Source organism: Miniopterus schreibersii (assembly GCF_964146895.1).
Source record: "Miniopterus schreibersii genome assembly, chromosome: 2".
Lineage (NCBI taxonomy): Eukaryota > Metazoa > Chordata > Mammalia > Chiroptera > Miniopteridae > Miniopterus > Miniopterus schreibersii.
The window spans coordinates 85,463,412-85,479,751 of record NC_138102.1 but is presented as its reverse complement, the minus strand read 5'-3'; the positions used below and the strand labels follow the sequence as shown (position 1 = coordinate 85,479,751).

Here is a 16,340-nt window from a genome sequence, read left to right as displayed (position 1 = left end):
ATACATCTGATAAGGGGTTAATTTCCAAAACATATAAAGTACTCATACAACTCAACAAAAGAAAGACTAACAACCCAATTCAAAATTGGGCAGAGGAGCTGAATAAGACACTTCTGCAAAGAGGACATACAAATGGCCAAGAGAAATATGAAAAAATGCTCACCATCACTAATCATCGGAGGGATGCAAATTAAAATGACCATGAGATATCACCTCACACTTGCCAGAATGGCTACCATCAACAAATCAACAAATGAGATGTGCTGGCGACGATGTGGAGAAAAAGGAACCTTAGTACACTGCTGGTTGGAATGCAGTGTTGCAGCCACTAAGGAAAACAGTATGGAGTTTCCTTTAAAAATTAAATAAGGACAGTTCTCCAAAGAGGACATACGGATGGCCAAGAGACACATGAGAAAATGCACGATGTCGCTAATCATCAGAGAGATGCAAATTAAAATCACAAAGAGGTATCACTTCACACCTGTCAGAATGGCTGCCATCAACAAATCAACAAACAACATCTGCTGGCGAGGGTGTGGAGAAAGGGGAACCCTAGTACACTGCTGGTGGGAATGCAGACTGGTGCAGCCACTATGGAAAACAGTATGGAGGTACCTCAAAAAATTAAAAATGGAGCTGTTGTTTGACCCAATGATTCCACTCCTAGGAATGTATTCTAAGAATCCTGAAACATTCATCAGAAAGGATATATGTACCCCGATGTTCATAGCAGCACAGTTTACAATAGCTAAGATCTGGAAACAGCCCAAGTGCCCATCAGTAGATGAGTGGATAAAAAAGCTGTGGGACATTTATACCATGGAATAGTACGCAGCTGTAAAGAAGAAGAATCTCGTACCCTTTGGGACAGTATGGATGGACCTGGAGAAAATTATGCTAAGTGAAATAAGCCAGGCAGAGAAAGACAAATATCACATGATCTCGCTTATACGTGGAATCTAAAGAACTTAATAAACTGATGAACAGAATAGATCCAATGACATGGAAGCATAGATGAGAATGATGAATGTCAGAGGGATGGAGGAGGGTGGGTGGGTGGAGGGGGAGAGAGAAACTAAAGAATTTATGTGCATATATACACAACCCAAGGACATGGACAATGGTGAGGAGAGGGACTGGGGAGGGGGAAGGAACGGGGTGGAACAGGTCATTGGGGAGAAAAAGGGACATCTGTAATATTTTAAACAATAATAAAATTTTTAAAAAAATTAAATAAGGAACTACCACTTGATCCAGTGATCCTGCTTCTAGATACAAACCCTAAGAAGCCAGAAACACCAATCAGAAAGAATATATACACCCCTGCTATGCATATATGTTCATAGCAGCACAATTTACAATAGCTAAGATCTGGAAACAGCCCAAGGGCCCATCAGTAGATGAGTGAATAAAAGTGATGTGGTACATTTATACCATGGAATACTATTCAGCTGTAAGAAAGAAGGATCTATTATGCTTTGAGACAGCATGGAGGTACCTGGAGATGATTATGCTATGCAAAATAAGCCCGTCAGAGAAAGACAAATATTACATGATCTTACTTATATATGGAATCTAATGAATACAATAAACTGATGAATAAAATAGGACCAGATGCATGGAAATATGGAGAGGGAAAGGGGTTGGGAGGAACAGGAAGAGATTAACCGAAGAACTCATATGCATATATGTATTGTCCATGGACAGAGACTATAGGGTGGTGAAGGCCTGGCTGAGGGGGGAACTGGGTGCTGGGGGACAAGAGGGAAAGAAAGGGTAGAGCATTTGTAATACTCTCAACAATAATGATTTAAAAATAAAATAAAGGTAAGAGAAGAATCTAATTTCCCACTTTAATCACACCCACACAAAGGATGGCTAAAGGATGGGCCAGTAGAGTAGCAGTGTTTTGGTAAGAATTTTTTAAAAAAGAAAGAGAAAAAAATAGTTCCACCAAGAGTTGTGTAAAAAATGACGACAGTTGCTGCATTTTCTCCAGCCTGCCATCTCTTTCAACCAGACCCAGCATTTGATTAAGACAATACAGTATTTGACTTAATCACTTGCTGTTTTCGATGGTGGAGGAAAATGGGGTACACCTGCTGTTCCCTTTGCCAAGGAGCAAAGTTCCCAAAGAAGAGTGAAATTCATATCAATCTAGGGAAAGAACCCCTTCCAAAGAGACCAGAGTGTGAATACTTTCTTAGCTTTTCCTCATTACTATCTTTTGCTTTCAAGGCAAGTGTTCAGAGTCCCATTCTCAATTCATTTATCAATCTAAAATTATCCGGAAGCAATAATCAAGCAAAGCGTTTATTTGGGATCAAGGAGCTGCAATTCAAGGTACACAGATTTGGGTAACAACTGAAACCTTGTCCCACTAAGGAGCAAAAGTCAGGGATCTTTAAAGGAAAAAAAAAAAGGGAATGTTTGCATAAGTTGTTTACAAAGAGTTTTGATTGGTGTTGGGGAAGAAGGTGGTGTTGGCTAAACATGAGTGGTTGCTAAGGCAAGCACTAAACAAAAGTCCCTTACTGTAGCAAGTTGCAGGTGTCCTTTGCTGAGTCCTTGGAGAATCTTAGTTTTGGCCCAGTTTGAAAGTTCATTGGTTCCACCTGGTGAGGACTTCCATAAGGTCCACCTCCTTAATGGCCTCCTGGCTCCATTTAAAAACCCCTGTCAAAAGTGACTCCATTTTATTTCACCTTTTACACATTCTAACCTCTAAGCACCCACAAAAATTTAAGCTTAGGTTAAAGAAACTGCTTTAAAGTTGTGTTCTAATCTCTCATTAAAATTTACAAGCCCTTACTCAAATAGTTTATGAAAGTCTTTTCCCTTTATGAGGCCTTCTTGATTAATTAAAACACCCACTATATAGTAGGCTCTTACATAGGCTTGATATTTCTCATAATAGCCTTAAAATGTAGCTGTTTATCTCATTTTATAGTTTCAGAAACTGAACGTCATTTTGAAGAATTTATCTGAGGTTATGCAATGAATAATGATAGAATATAAAATTAAACCCATGCTTCTTTCATCATTTAATCTTGATACACAAATACATCTACCCATCCATAGTATATGTATATGCCTCATGTGGCTATATGTACACTAGACACAGGACACAGATCTAATATTTAGTATCTAGAACTACATATTATATATATGCTTATATGTATACCTTGATCTATATGTCAGACTAAAATAGACCTGCTAGGGAATAGGCAGAGGCAGTGGTTGAGGTTGTGACCAGCAAAACCAAATTTTATCTGGAGGAAAACTCAGCCTCAGAAGAAGTTTTCAACTGGACAGAATTGTCAGTCCCTTTGGTATTACCTAATATACTGTCACTGAAGTTATTCATTTTTTAATGTAGTGTAATTTTTATAACTAAATTTAAGGAAATAGTTTTCCATTTAACTAACAGTGTTTATGGGGCATAGGGACATGATTTTTAAAAATTTATCTTTATTGTTGAAAATATTAGAGATGTCTTCTGAACATGATTTTTAAAGTGGGGGGAGTGAGAAATAAAAGCAGAGCATGAAATGTGAGCATGGGGGTCAGGGGAGGAGAAAAGAAAAGTTCATGCCTTCATTCACTCATGTACAATTTTAACTGCCCCATTTAATACTCAACACATAGCAAGTGTTTAACTGAGAAAGAGGATACAGTCTCCATCCTGGAGGAGTTTATCCTCTGCTAAGTCAATAATGAATAAGATATGATTAGTGCTCAGTGTTCTCAGGCAATTGGATTCAAAGAAGAGAGTAAGTCATTTCGTAGATACAAGGACAGATTGGATAGGAAGCAGGTTTTCAGCTGTCTCAAAGAATGAATAGTGCTTTTTTTAAGAATGGAGAACAGAACAGGACAGTTCTGGTGGCCTTCCAGTGTAAGCAGGGGCAGGGAGTGCATACAGAAAAGCAAAGTGAGGAGTGTAAATAAGATGGTTGAGTACTTGGCATTAGAGAAAGAAATGGATGAAGGGAAGCTTGTGGGATTAAACATGCTTGTTGGAAATAGATACATATCGGTTTTACTTTCAGTTCTCAAAGAAAACATGAAAGTTGTCTTTCTTTTGGATCAATATTGGAAAGCTGGCACAGCTAGGGAATAGTTTTTTCTTTAATAATTGGGCTTCACTGTCTTATCCAATTGAGGAAAGAGCCCAGTGTTCATTTCTTATGGTTGAGTAGCAAATTACTAAAACAGCAGAATCTATTCTCCTATAATACTGGAGGCCAGAAGTCCCAACTGAGTCTTAGGGGTCTAAAATCAGGGAGTAAGCAGGGTTAAGTTCTTTTGGTGGTTCCAGGGAGAATCTGGCCCTAGCGTCTTTCAGAGGGCTGCCTATACTCCTTGGACTACGGTGGCATCACTCCAATTTCTGTTGTGTCATTGCATTGTCTTCTGTTTTGTACTCAAATTTCCCTCTTTCTCTCTCTTGTAAGGACAGCTGTAATTACACTTAGGACTGAGGGGATAATCTCCCCACCTCCAGATTCTTAATTTAATCATGTTTTTCAAGTCCTTTGGCTACATAAGTTAATAATCATAGATTCCAGCAGTAGGGGCATGAGTATATTTGGGGACCTTTATTCAGCCTGCCACAGCCTCTTAGCCTCTCAGTTCTCTAGTTCTTTCCAGATGGACTCAGATTCTTCAAACACTATTGGGGTGGATTTGGCCTCTTGGGCTCCAACTTTCTCTTATAGTGAATTCTGCAGCAATCTGAGCCTCTGTTGGCCTTGAAGTATCTCTTCGTGCAGAAGAGCATCAGCCCTTGGATGATAGGATTTGAAATAAACAACACTGGGCAGGTTATGACAGCTGCTAATACAGCTCTGGCAGCTGACAAATATCAGAAATGAAAAGATCAGCATATGTAAAAGGTGCTAGAATATTTTGAAAATTCAGATGATTGCTGTTGGTACAGGACCAGATTAACAAAAGTCACGGACAGAGAAAGGACAGTTCCCAGGATATGTTTCAGCAGAGACCAAAGTCCCTGTTTCCAGGTTTGCCTTGGAACCATCGTTTTTGTTGTTGTTTTTCTGCACACACATCCTATCTGTCATGTTTCCTTGCTGGTTCTGTCTCTCTGTATCCCTGTGTCTATTCCTTTTCTATCTGATCAGTTACATTTGTGCATAGGCTTTAATTCTCCCTACCTGGCCCTTGAAAACTATAACTCCTCATTACTATCACACAAGCCTCCCGGGCAACCACACAGCTACATTTCTCTCTTCACATGTCTACTAATCTCTTTTCTGATCCAGTCCAATGGGCAAATTCCTATTATTTTCTCCATAGACTCATGTTTCTTACCTTCATCTCAAAGCATCTCAATAAGGATATATTGCCTAGTTTTTCTTATCTCACAATACTGCTCTATCTTTTAAGTCATAGAAATTCATAGGTGACATTTTCTGCGTCTCTTGTCTTCCACATCTTTGGGCCTAGAACACTATCTTCTAAGCCCATCAACACTGGCTAAAATATCACTCTCTCCACTAATTCTCTGGTTAAGTACAGTCATCATGGTCCAACCTTCCAGCCCCAACAAATAGAATACAGGGCACTGAATAATTTTAGTCTATGCCTTATAGGGCAGCAGTGAAGATGGAATATCACATTAGAACTTAGAATAATGTGGGAATATAGAAAGCACTCAATAAACATTATCAGTTGTTATTTAGTTTAGCTTAATTTTGCAGTATAGATCAGTTCTTTCTTGCATTATAGACCATTTGTATTTGTAGATTAGTTCTTTCATGGATTTGTCTAATTGTCCCTTCTTTCAGGAAATCCACGTCAGTGTAGAACACTTTGAATGTGAGCTCTGTAATTCAATGACTAACATGTTTTTGTTAGTGTCTGGCACAGGATAAAGCTCTTAAGGATATTTATAAAATAAAATTCAAATATAATAATTTTTAAATGAAAAATATTCCAAAGAAGAAATAAACTATTTATACCTCATGTCTTCTTTATCACATGCTCTAATTATCATCATAATCCAGTGTTGTTAGCATACAGAGACTGTAGAAAAGAAAATTTGTTAGGAGAATATCTACTGGTAGAAGGGAATAAAAGTGTTTTGATTTTATTAGACTTCTTGTCCTCTAAAATTACGCAGACTCTCACAGGTAAAATGCTAGTTTGTTTGAGCAACTTGAATTTCAAAAATGGTGTCTGTCTTCCTAAACTGATGTGTGAGTTTATCACCTGACTAGGTAAAAGAAAACCTGTTTAAGACTATGTAAGGTGATATGATTCCTCAGGGTTGAAATGAGCATTCTCCTGATTTAAATCTATCAATTTACAGACCTTCTGCTTCATCTGTATTACTGCATGAGTACCTGTGTGCTCTTCTAAGGAAATACACAGCAATGTCTATACGAGGGGCCACACATCTCTGAAAAGAAGACAGCCAGAGAGAAAAGAACTCTGTCTACCTTATTCACCAATGCATGGCATGATGAATGACATGGAGGACACATTTAATGCTTGTCACAGAATTAATGAATGAGTGAATTAACTGATGAATTCAGGAACCACAGAAGAAATGTGACTTCTCTTCCATTGAATGTGAGAACATGGTTTCTCCTTCTCTATCCTCTAATGGGGCAGGTCAGGTTGAGGACATCCCTTGTCCTCTCTGTAGAAATTTCCCTTAAGATTCAAAGCTTCCTAAGAGTAGGGGTAAAGCAGAGAGTGTAATAGCTGCTCAACCTCTTAAAGCTCCACAAGAGGTGATTTATTATACAATAGCTCATTAAAGCCTTTATTCTAATGTGGTTACTGTGCCTTTCTTTTCTCCTAATGTCCAAATTATGAAGATTGCTCAGAATATGAAAATTGTACTGTTTTCTCTTCCAGAAAGTTTCCATGCAATCCACATCTCTTTGCAATGTGATTTAGAAATATATTTTCTGCAACAAAATCCTTACTCATATTTTCAAATGTAAAAAGATATTTCTATGTCATCCCCTAGAACAGTTTTTAGACACACTTACCAGATGCAAAGTGGTACAAGGTAGTGGATATTTGTTGGGATTAGCTATCCAGCATCCACCTAGCTTTCCTACTTGGAAATAATCTCATGGAATTTGAAGGGAGGCAGGTATTTCCTTTCCCAGTTCCTTGGCTATTGGAAAGTGTACAAGTGAACATACCTGGTCCATCCAACATTCTCACCAGAGTATGGACTCCAGAGCCTGTAAATCATATACATGGAAATGACTGGAAGTCTTACTGTGGTGGTAGCATAGTACCTTGGGTCAACTTGCAGGTTTCCATGGTAGCAGCATCCCTTATTTGGTATTGGTCAAGATGTCCATGCCTATGATTATGATGTACAGTGACCAGATGCAATGATAGCAGCATCCTAACCAGACTCATAAGATATGATGGGGGGGCCTGGCTGGATGTGGCTCAGTGGTTGAACATTCGACCTAGGATCCGAGAGATCACAGTACGATTCCTGGGGTCAAGGCACATGCCAGGGTTGAGGGCTCAATCTCCAGTCAGGGGCATTGAGGGGGCAGCCGATCAATGGCAACTCTCTCATCATTGATGTTTTTATCTCTCTTTCTCCCTCTCCCTGCCTCTCTCTGAAATCAATAAAGATGTTTAAAAAAGACAAAAAAAGTTCACTAAATACTTAAAGTTCTCTTAAAAAAAAAAAAGATATGATGAGGGCTGTATTTCTGGCTGCCTGGACTTTCATAGTTCTTGATTTTTCAACCCTGGTTTTGCAGTCTTCTCATTAATACTAGAAGAGCACAGTCTTCCAAAAAGTTTTTGTGCAAAATGAATGATATTAACCAACATTAAATATAAAATATAATACCTGGCTCTTATACACTTATAGTTACAGCTAAACATTATTTATTTATTTATTTATTTATTTATTTATTTATTTATTTATTTATACTTTTTAGAACAACTCAACAAAATAAAATTTCAGTTTATTGTTGGACAACATTGTTTTACACATACATCAAACAAGCCAAATTAACTAATTAATTAAACTAAATTAACAACAACTTCGTAGACAAAAAAAGGAAAAATAAAATACTTTTAATATTTTGCCTCTTTAACCATCTCATACAAACCAACTACTTATAGTATAAGTACATGCCCTCCAAATATTTACTGGAATGCTCAGAATGATTTTTGTTGTTGTTTTGCCTTTTTTTTTCCCTCCTTTGAGATTATAGTGAACATGGTCACACCACAAGTAAGTCAGAAGTAGGACAGGGAACTTTCCAAAGGCTGGTTTGCTCATCCTAAGATCATTAAAATGGTTGGCCCCTAACAGTATGTACAAAAATATAAAATGTAAATAAAAATACAAACACATTTTTTAAAAAGTACTTTTAAGAAAAAAGCAAAAAGCAGGGCCTTGAAAGTTTGGGTTCTTTTTTCCTCCCTTGTTTTTGGTTGGGTGGTGGAGAGCGTGTGTCTTCTTCAGATGGTGCTGCCCATGGTAGGCCTGGGAGTAAGGGGACTCTCCACTACAAGGTGACCAAGGTCACATCCTTTCTATGCTGGGAAGTGGAGGGCGAATAGGTTAAGGTGGTCATTTTGTTTTAAGTTTAACTTTTCCCTTCTGCTGTCTAGTCATCTTCGTTGGTATTCTGCTTCTTGGTGTCAACATCCTCACCCTCATCATCCTCAGCTGCCCATTTGCCCATTGCTGCCTTAGTCTCCTCTTTTTGATCTTCATCACCTTCCTTCTCATCACCTTCCTTCTCCTCTTCCACCCCTCTTTCTTCCTCTTCTTCATCTACCTCACTGTCAGCCTCCTGCTCCCCATTTTCCTCATTAGTGTTCCCTTTAGCAGGTGAATCTTTTCCATTCTTTGCCTCTTTTGCAAATTACTTCTTCTCAAGTCCTTGGTGATCTTGGAGGTGGTGTCCACGGTCCCATCAGACATGGTGAGTCATGCAGAGGATCTGATGCAATGGATGAAAAAGAAAGTGAAAGTTGGAGGACTCTAGTGAAAAAGCTGCCAAAGAGAGCAAACAGTGTAAAGGTGGCTTTCCAGAGCAGCCAGTGGGGATAAACCTCTCTTTAAACAACCCTAATAAAGTATATGAAAATTTAGGTTTACAAACCTGATAAATTAAATGGAAGTTAGGGTTGGCCCTCCATATCCATGGGGCCTGCATCCATGAATTCAACCAAATGCAGATGGAAAATATTTGGGGGAAAATGTTAGATGTTGCTGACATGTATTATGTAGTTAGATTCAAGATGGTGGCCTTCGTAATGAACATGTACAGAGTTTTTCTTTGTCATTATTTCTAAACAATATAGTATAACAACTATTTACATAGCATTAGCATTATATTGAGCCCTATAAATAATCTAAAGATAATTTAAAGTTTACAGAGGATGTGTGTGTGTTATATTCAAATACTACACCATTTTATATAGGAACTTGAGCATCTGTGGATTTTGGTATTCATGGAGGTGAGTGGGGATACTGAGGGACCCTGAGAATACTGAGGAATGGCTGTATTTCTTTTGTCTTAAAAGTTTTCAGTGAATTGTTAACTCCCCTACTAATTCTGAATAAAGGATAGACAATAAGTTAAATAATTATTGCTATCAAAATAGGTCACAAGATTACACATTCAGTTAAAAAATATGTAGGGCTGCAATGGTTGTATTTTGGTTCTGTCAAAATGAGTTTGTTGGGAGGACATGCACATTTGAACTGTGAAGCTTTTCTGGAGCCCCTGGTCTTCCAAAACCATCTGCTCTTTAGCTTTTCCCTCTTGTGCTAGGATTTCTGGTTCTGAACCTCTCCAATTCAGCAGACAGCATTGTTCTGCCCTTAGAATGAAGCATTGCCTCCTCACCTAAGGATAAGGTAGAAGAAGTGGTGGTTGTGGTGTTTAGACAATTTTAGAAGAACTGTCTTTCTTGATTTCTTTCATACTGTATTTTGTTTCTCTTTAAAATAGTATGTACTTGCCCAGCCTGTATCGATCAGTAGTTGAGTGTCCACCAATGAACCTGGTCAGGGCACATGTCTGAGTTGTGGGCTCAGGGGCATGCAGGAGGCAGCCCATTTATGATTCTCATCATTGATGTTTCTGTCTCTCTCCCTTCCTCTCTCTGAAATCAATAAAAACATGCTAAAAAAAAAAAAGTACATACTTATGATATTTCACAGTAATCAAAGAACTAAAAAATAGCTCTTAAATGGGCTTAGCATTTTTACTCCAGGTGTGGATTTTTGTTTTTTGTTCCTTACTGTCTGCAGGCCATAGAGTAAGTATCTACCTGGTTGATTAGATTTTTGCTGCAATGTCAGATGGTATGCATCCTGTCCCTGTACCCACCTAGTCAATATTTTGATTTTTAAATTATCTTAGAGAGAGGCTTTAAAAGGAAATCAATGGTGAAAATTAAGAAACATTATTACTCTAATAATTGATAATACTTTATTACATGGAAATTTGAAAGCATTATTCACAAGTGTAGTAAATGAAAGAGATAGCTTTTACTTTATTTGTGAGTTTCTTAAGTCTTAAATGATCCCATATTTGGGGGAGGAAAAAGTAAAAGGGATATTCACTAAGCTCTGATATTTACATTTCTCCAAATCTATAAGCCTAAGAAAAAGTTTCTATTTTCTAAAAAAGAGTGTGCAAAATGCATACTCATGGCATAAATAGTTACATATTTATATCTGATAAACTTTACCTTGATAATTGTTCTTATATATTTTAATACTGATATCAACATTTTAAAGTATTGAGTTATTCTTGCCCAGCTGGTAGTGGCTCAACGGTTGAGCGTCGACCTGGGATCCAGGCGATCGTGGTTCGACTCCCAGTCAGGTCACATATCCGGGTTGTGGGCTCACTCAATGACTCTCTCATAATTGATGTTTCCTCTCTCTGAAATCAATAAAGATATATTAAAATAATAATAATAAATAAATAAATAAAGTATTGAGTTATTCTAATTTGAAAAGCATTAAATACATATTTGACATTGCTGTAGTTATCTTTTTCATGTGGTAATGGGTGATGAACTAATTCTTCTCTGAAACCCAATCTTCTTCTGTCAAACACTTTTGTGCCTTCCAATCACTGTTTACTAAACTTAGCTTAGGGTAAATCGAAGTCATTGCGTGAGTACATTCTTTAATTCCTCCCCTGCTAGCTATAAGCTTCTCCATTTCCCAAAATTCAGAGGTTTGAGGGGCTTTCCTACTCTCCAGTGTCTGTACTGTGAACACTTTGCCCTCCATTCCAGCAGAGACCCCTCTATCAACCACCACTTTCTCTTTAACTTCCCTTTCTACTGACACCCCCTTCCTGTGCCTTACACTCACACTTAATACAGATGCATGTACTCAGTAATCTCCCATGTGAGAGTCAAAACATCCACACCACTAACAGTAACATTTTAGTGAGCCCCAAACACCATCGCTGTCAACTTTTGAAGGATAAGTCCACCTTCACTCTCAGTCTCTCCTATTTTACACTTACTCTATGATCTGACTTCCAATCCAACACCTCTGATTAAATCTCTCTGCTAATCTCAAGACTTGTATTTTTTGCAACATGTCCAAATCATGTCCAACACTTATTTTGTTATAGTTCGTTTCAAACCTACTTTCATTTCTCCTAGTGACTCTAGGAAGAAAATGAGAAACAGCATCAAATATATTAGACATTTTTCTCTCAAAAACTTGACCCTGATTCCACCATATTTTCATCAGTTACTAAATTTTATTTTGTTTATTTATTTATTATTTATTTATTTATTTATTTTATTTTATTTTTTTTTTAATTTTTAAATGTTTCTTTATCTTTATTGTTGAGACCATTAAAGATGTCCCCCTTTTAAGCCACTGATCCCCTCCACCCCACATCCATCCCAACCCCAGGTCCTCTCCATACCAATGTCGTTGTCCATCGGCCATGCACATAAACATAGAAGTTCACTAATTAATCCCTCCCCACCCACATCACCTCCACACCTTCCCTCTGAGATCCCTCAGTTTTTTCCAAACTTCTGTGTCTCTGGATCTACTTTGTTCATCAGTTTATTTTGTTTATTATATTCCATATATAAGTGAGATCATTGGTACATGTCTTTCTCTGACTGGCTGATTTCACTTAGCATAATCCTTTCTAGTTTCCTCCATGCTGTGCCAAAGGCTAAAAGGTCCTTCCTCTTTATAGCTGCTTAGTATTCCATGGTGTAAATGACCCACAGCTTTTTTGTCCACTCATCTACTGATGGGCACTTGGACTGTTTCCAAATCTTAGCTATTGTAAATTGTGCTGCTATGAACATAGGGGTGCATAAGTTCTTTGCGATTGGTGTTTGGGGTTCCTCAGGATATATTCCTAAAAGTGGGATCACTGGGTCAAATGGCAGGTCAACTTTTAGTCTTTTGAGGAAACTCCATAATGCTTTTCATAGCGGCTGATTTCCCACTAGTCTGCATTCCCACCAGCAGTAAACTAGGGTGCCCTTTTCTCCACACATTCGTCAGCACTTGTAGTTTGTTGACTTGTTGATGGTAGCCATTCTAACAGATGTGAAGTGATAATTCATTTTGGTTTTAATTTGCATCTCTATGATGATTAGTGAGCATTTTTTCATGTCTCTTAGCCATTTATATGTCCTCTTTGGAGAAGTGTCTATTTAGGTCATTTGCCCATTTTTAAATTGGATTGTTTATCTTCTTTCATTAGTTGTATAAGTTCCTTATATATTTTGGATATTAACCCTTTATCCAATGTGTCATTGGCAAATATGTTCTCCCATACAATGAGCTCCCTTTTCGTTTTGTTGATAGTTTCTTTTGCTGTGCAGAAGATTTTTATTTTCATGCAATCCCATTTGTTTATTTTCTCCTTAGTTTCTCTTGCCTTAGGAGATGTATCAGCAAACATATTGCTATGGGAGATGTCTGAGATTTTACTGCCTATGTTTTTTTCTAGGATTTTTAAGGTCTCATGCCTTGCATTTAAGTGTTTTATCCATTTTGAATTTACTTTTGTGTATGGTGTATTTTGGTGGTCTAATTTCATTTTTTGCATGTATCTGTCCAATTTTTCCAACACCATTTATTGAAAAGACTGTCGTTACTCCATTGTATGTTCTTGCTTCCTTTATCAAATATTAATTTATCATAATGTCATGTGTCAATTTCTGGGTTTTCTGTTCTGTTCCACTGATTGATATGTCTGTTCTTGTGCCAGTACCAGGCTGTTTTGATTACAGTGGCTTTGTAGTACAACTTGATATCTGGGTATAACTTGATATATGGTATTGTGATCCCTCCAACTTTGTTCTTTTTCTAAATTGCTGTGACTATTTCTGGCATTTTTTGGTTCCATATAAATTTTTGAAGTGTTTTTTCTAGATCTGTGAAATATGCTATTGGTATTTTAATAGGGATTGCATTGAATTTATAGATTCCTTTGGGTAATATGGACATCTTAGTGATGTTAATTCTTCCAATCCATGAACATGGTATATTTTTCCATTTGTTTATATCTTCCTCTATTTTTTTTTTCCAGTATCCTGTAGTTTTCCGAGTAAAGGTCTTTTACATCTTTGGTTAAGTTTATTCCTAGGTATCTTATTTTTTTTTTGTTGCAATGGTAAATGGAATTGTTTTTTTAGTTTCTGTTTCTGAGAGTTCATTATTGGTATATAACAATGCCATTAGTTTCTGGATGTTAATTTTATATCTTGCTAACTTGCTGAATTCATTTTTTAAATCTAGTAGTTTTCTGGTGGAGTCTTTAGGATTCTGTATGTACAATATCATGTCATCTTCAAATAATGATAATTTTGTTTCCTCCTTTCCAATTTGGATGCCTTTTATGTTTTCTTCTTGTCTGATCACTGTGGCTAAGTGGTGAAAGTGGACACCCTTGTCTTGTTCCTGTTCTTAGGGAAAATGGTTTTAGTTTTTGCCCATTGAGTATGATGTTGGCTGTAGGTTTGTCATATATGGCCTTTATTATATTGAGGTATGATCCTTCAATTCCCACTTTGCTGAGAGTTTATCTGAGAAACGGGTGTTGGATTGTACTGAATGCTTTTTCTGCATATATAGATAGTATCATGATTTTTGTCTTTCAATTGGTTTATGTGATGTAACACACTTATTGATTTGCAAATATAGTACCAGTCTTGCATCCCTGGAATAAATCCCACTTGGTCATGGTGTATGATCTTTTTAATATATTACTGGATCTGATTTGCTAATATTTTGTTGAGGATTTTAGCATCTATTTCATTAGGGATATTGACCTGTAATTCTCTTTCTTTGCAGTGTTTTTATCTGGTTTTGAAATTAAGCTAATGCTGGCCTCATAAAAAGAGCTTGGAAGTGTTCCTTCCTCTTGGATTTTTTGAAATAATTTGAGGAGGATAGGTGTTAATTCTTATTTGAATTTTTGGTAAAACTCTTCTGTGAAACCATCTGGGCCAGGGCTTTTGTGTGCTTGGAGCCCTTTGATTATTGCTTCAACTTCATCAGCAGTTATCAGCTTATTTAAACTTTCTGATTCTTCCTGATTGAGTTTTGAAAGGTTGTATTTCTCTATGAATTTATCCATTTTATCCAGGTTGTCCAGCTTGGTGGCATATAGTTGTTCATAATATTTTCTTACAATCTTTTGTATTTCTGTAAGGTCAGTTGTTATTTCACCTCTTTCCTCTCTGATTTTGTTTATTTGGGTCCTCTCTCTTTGTTTCTTGATGAGTCTGGCTAAATGTTCATCAATCTTTTTTATCTTTTCAAAGAACCAGCTCTTGGTTTCATTGATCTTTTATATTGTATTTTTAGTCTCTATGCCATTTATGTCTGCTGTGCTCTTTATTATTTCCTTCCTTCTACTTACTCTGGGCTTTTCTTGTTGTTCTAAGTGTTTAAGTTGTAGGGTTAGAGATTCTATTAGAAGTTTTTATTATTTTTGAGGTAGGCTTCTAGTGCTATGAACTTCCCTCTCAGGACTGCTTTCATTGTGTTCCATAGATTTGGAGTTGTTGAGTGCTCAGCTTCATTTGTTTCCAGGAATTTTTTTTATTTATTTCTTAATCTCTTTGGCAACCCATTCATTTTTTAAAAACATGCTTTTCTGTCTTCATGCATTTAAATGTCTTTTAGTGTTTTTATTGTAGTTGATTTCTAATTTCATGCCATAGTGATCTGAGAAGATGTTTGATATGATTTCAATCTTCTTGAACTTACAGAGACTTGTTTTGTGTCCTAAAATGTGGTCTATCTTTGAGAATGTCCTGTATGCATTGGAGAAGAATGTATATCCTGCAACTTTAGGTAGAATGTTCTGTAAATATCAAGTAAATCCATCTGATCTATTGTGTCATTTAGGGTCACTTTTTCCTTGTTTATTTTTTGTCTGGAAGACTTATCCAGTGAAGTCAGTGGAGTGTTAAAGTCCCTGAGTATGACTGTATTGCTGTTGATCTCTCCCTTAAAGTCTTCTAGAAGTTTTCTTATAAATTTAAGTGCTCCTATATTGAGTGCATATGTGTTTATCAGGGTTATATCCTCTTGCTGGATTGATCCTTTTAGTATTATCTAATGACCTTTCTTGTCTCTCGGTATGGTCTTCATTTTGAAGTCTATTTTGTCTGAAACGACTATTGCTACCCCAGCTTTTTTTTCTTTTCCATTTGCATGGAAAGTGTTTTTTCATCCCTTCACTCTCATCCTGTATGAGTCTTTTGTTCTAAGGTGGGTCTCTTGTAGACAGCATATAGTTGGGTCATGTTTGCTTATCCATTCAGCCACCCTATATCTTTTTATTGGGGCATTTTATCTGTTTACATTTAAGGTTATTACTGAAAGATACTTATCCATTGACAGTTTGTTTCTTTATAGCTGTTTCTCATTCTCTTTATTTTTAATTCTAATTATAGCAGTCCTTTTAACATTTCCTGTAATGCTGGTTTTGTATTGATAAGGTCTTTTAACCTTTTTTTTTTTTTTTTTTTTTTTGGTCTCAGAAGCTCTTTATTTCACTATCCAGCTTGATTGATAATCTTGCTGGATAAAGTAGTCTTGGTTTCAGATCCTTCTTTTGCATTACCTGGAATACTTCATGCCATTCCCTTCTGGCTTGTATAGTTTCTGATGAGAAGTCAGATGACAGCCTTATTGGAGCTCCTTTGTAGGTAACAGATTGCTTTTCTCTAGCTTCCTTTCACATTCTCTCTTTGTCTTGGATTTCTGACATTTTAATTATTATATGTCTGGGTGTGGGCCTTTTTGGATTCTTCTTGCGTGGGATTCTCTGTGCCTCTAG

General features: G+C 36.9%; 2 pseudogenes across 2 annotated transcripts in view; both read right to left on the bottom strand.

Moving 5' to 3' along the window:
• LOC308552462 (ubiquitin-ribosomal protein eS31 fusion protein pseudogene) overlaps positions 1 to 16,340 on the bottom strand; it is a 226,602-nt pseudogene that overhangs the window by 76,782 nt on the left and 133,480 nt on the right. The gene's annotated exons all lie outside the window — the stretch shown is intronic.
• On the bottom strand, positions 8,634 to 8,953 carry LOC308553014 (annotated as a pseudogene). The gene has a single exon. The product of its transcript is annotated as an uncharacterized misc_RNA (transcript).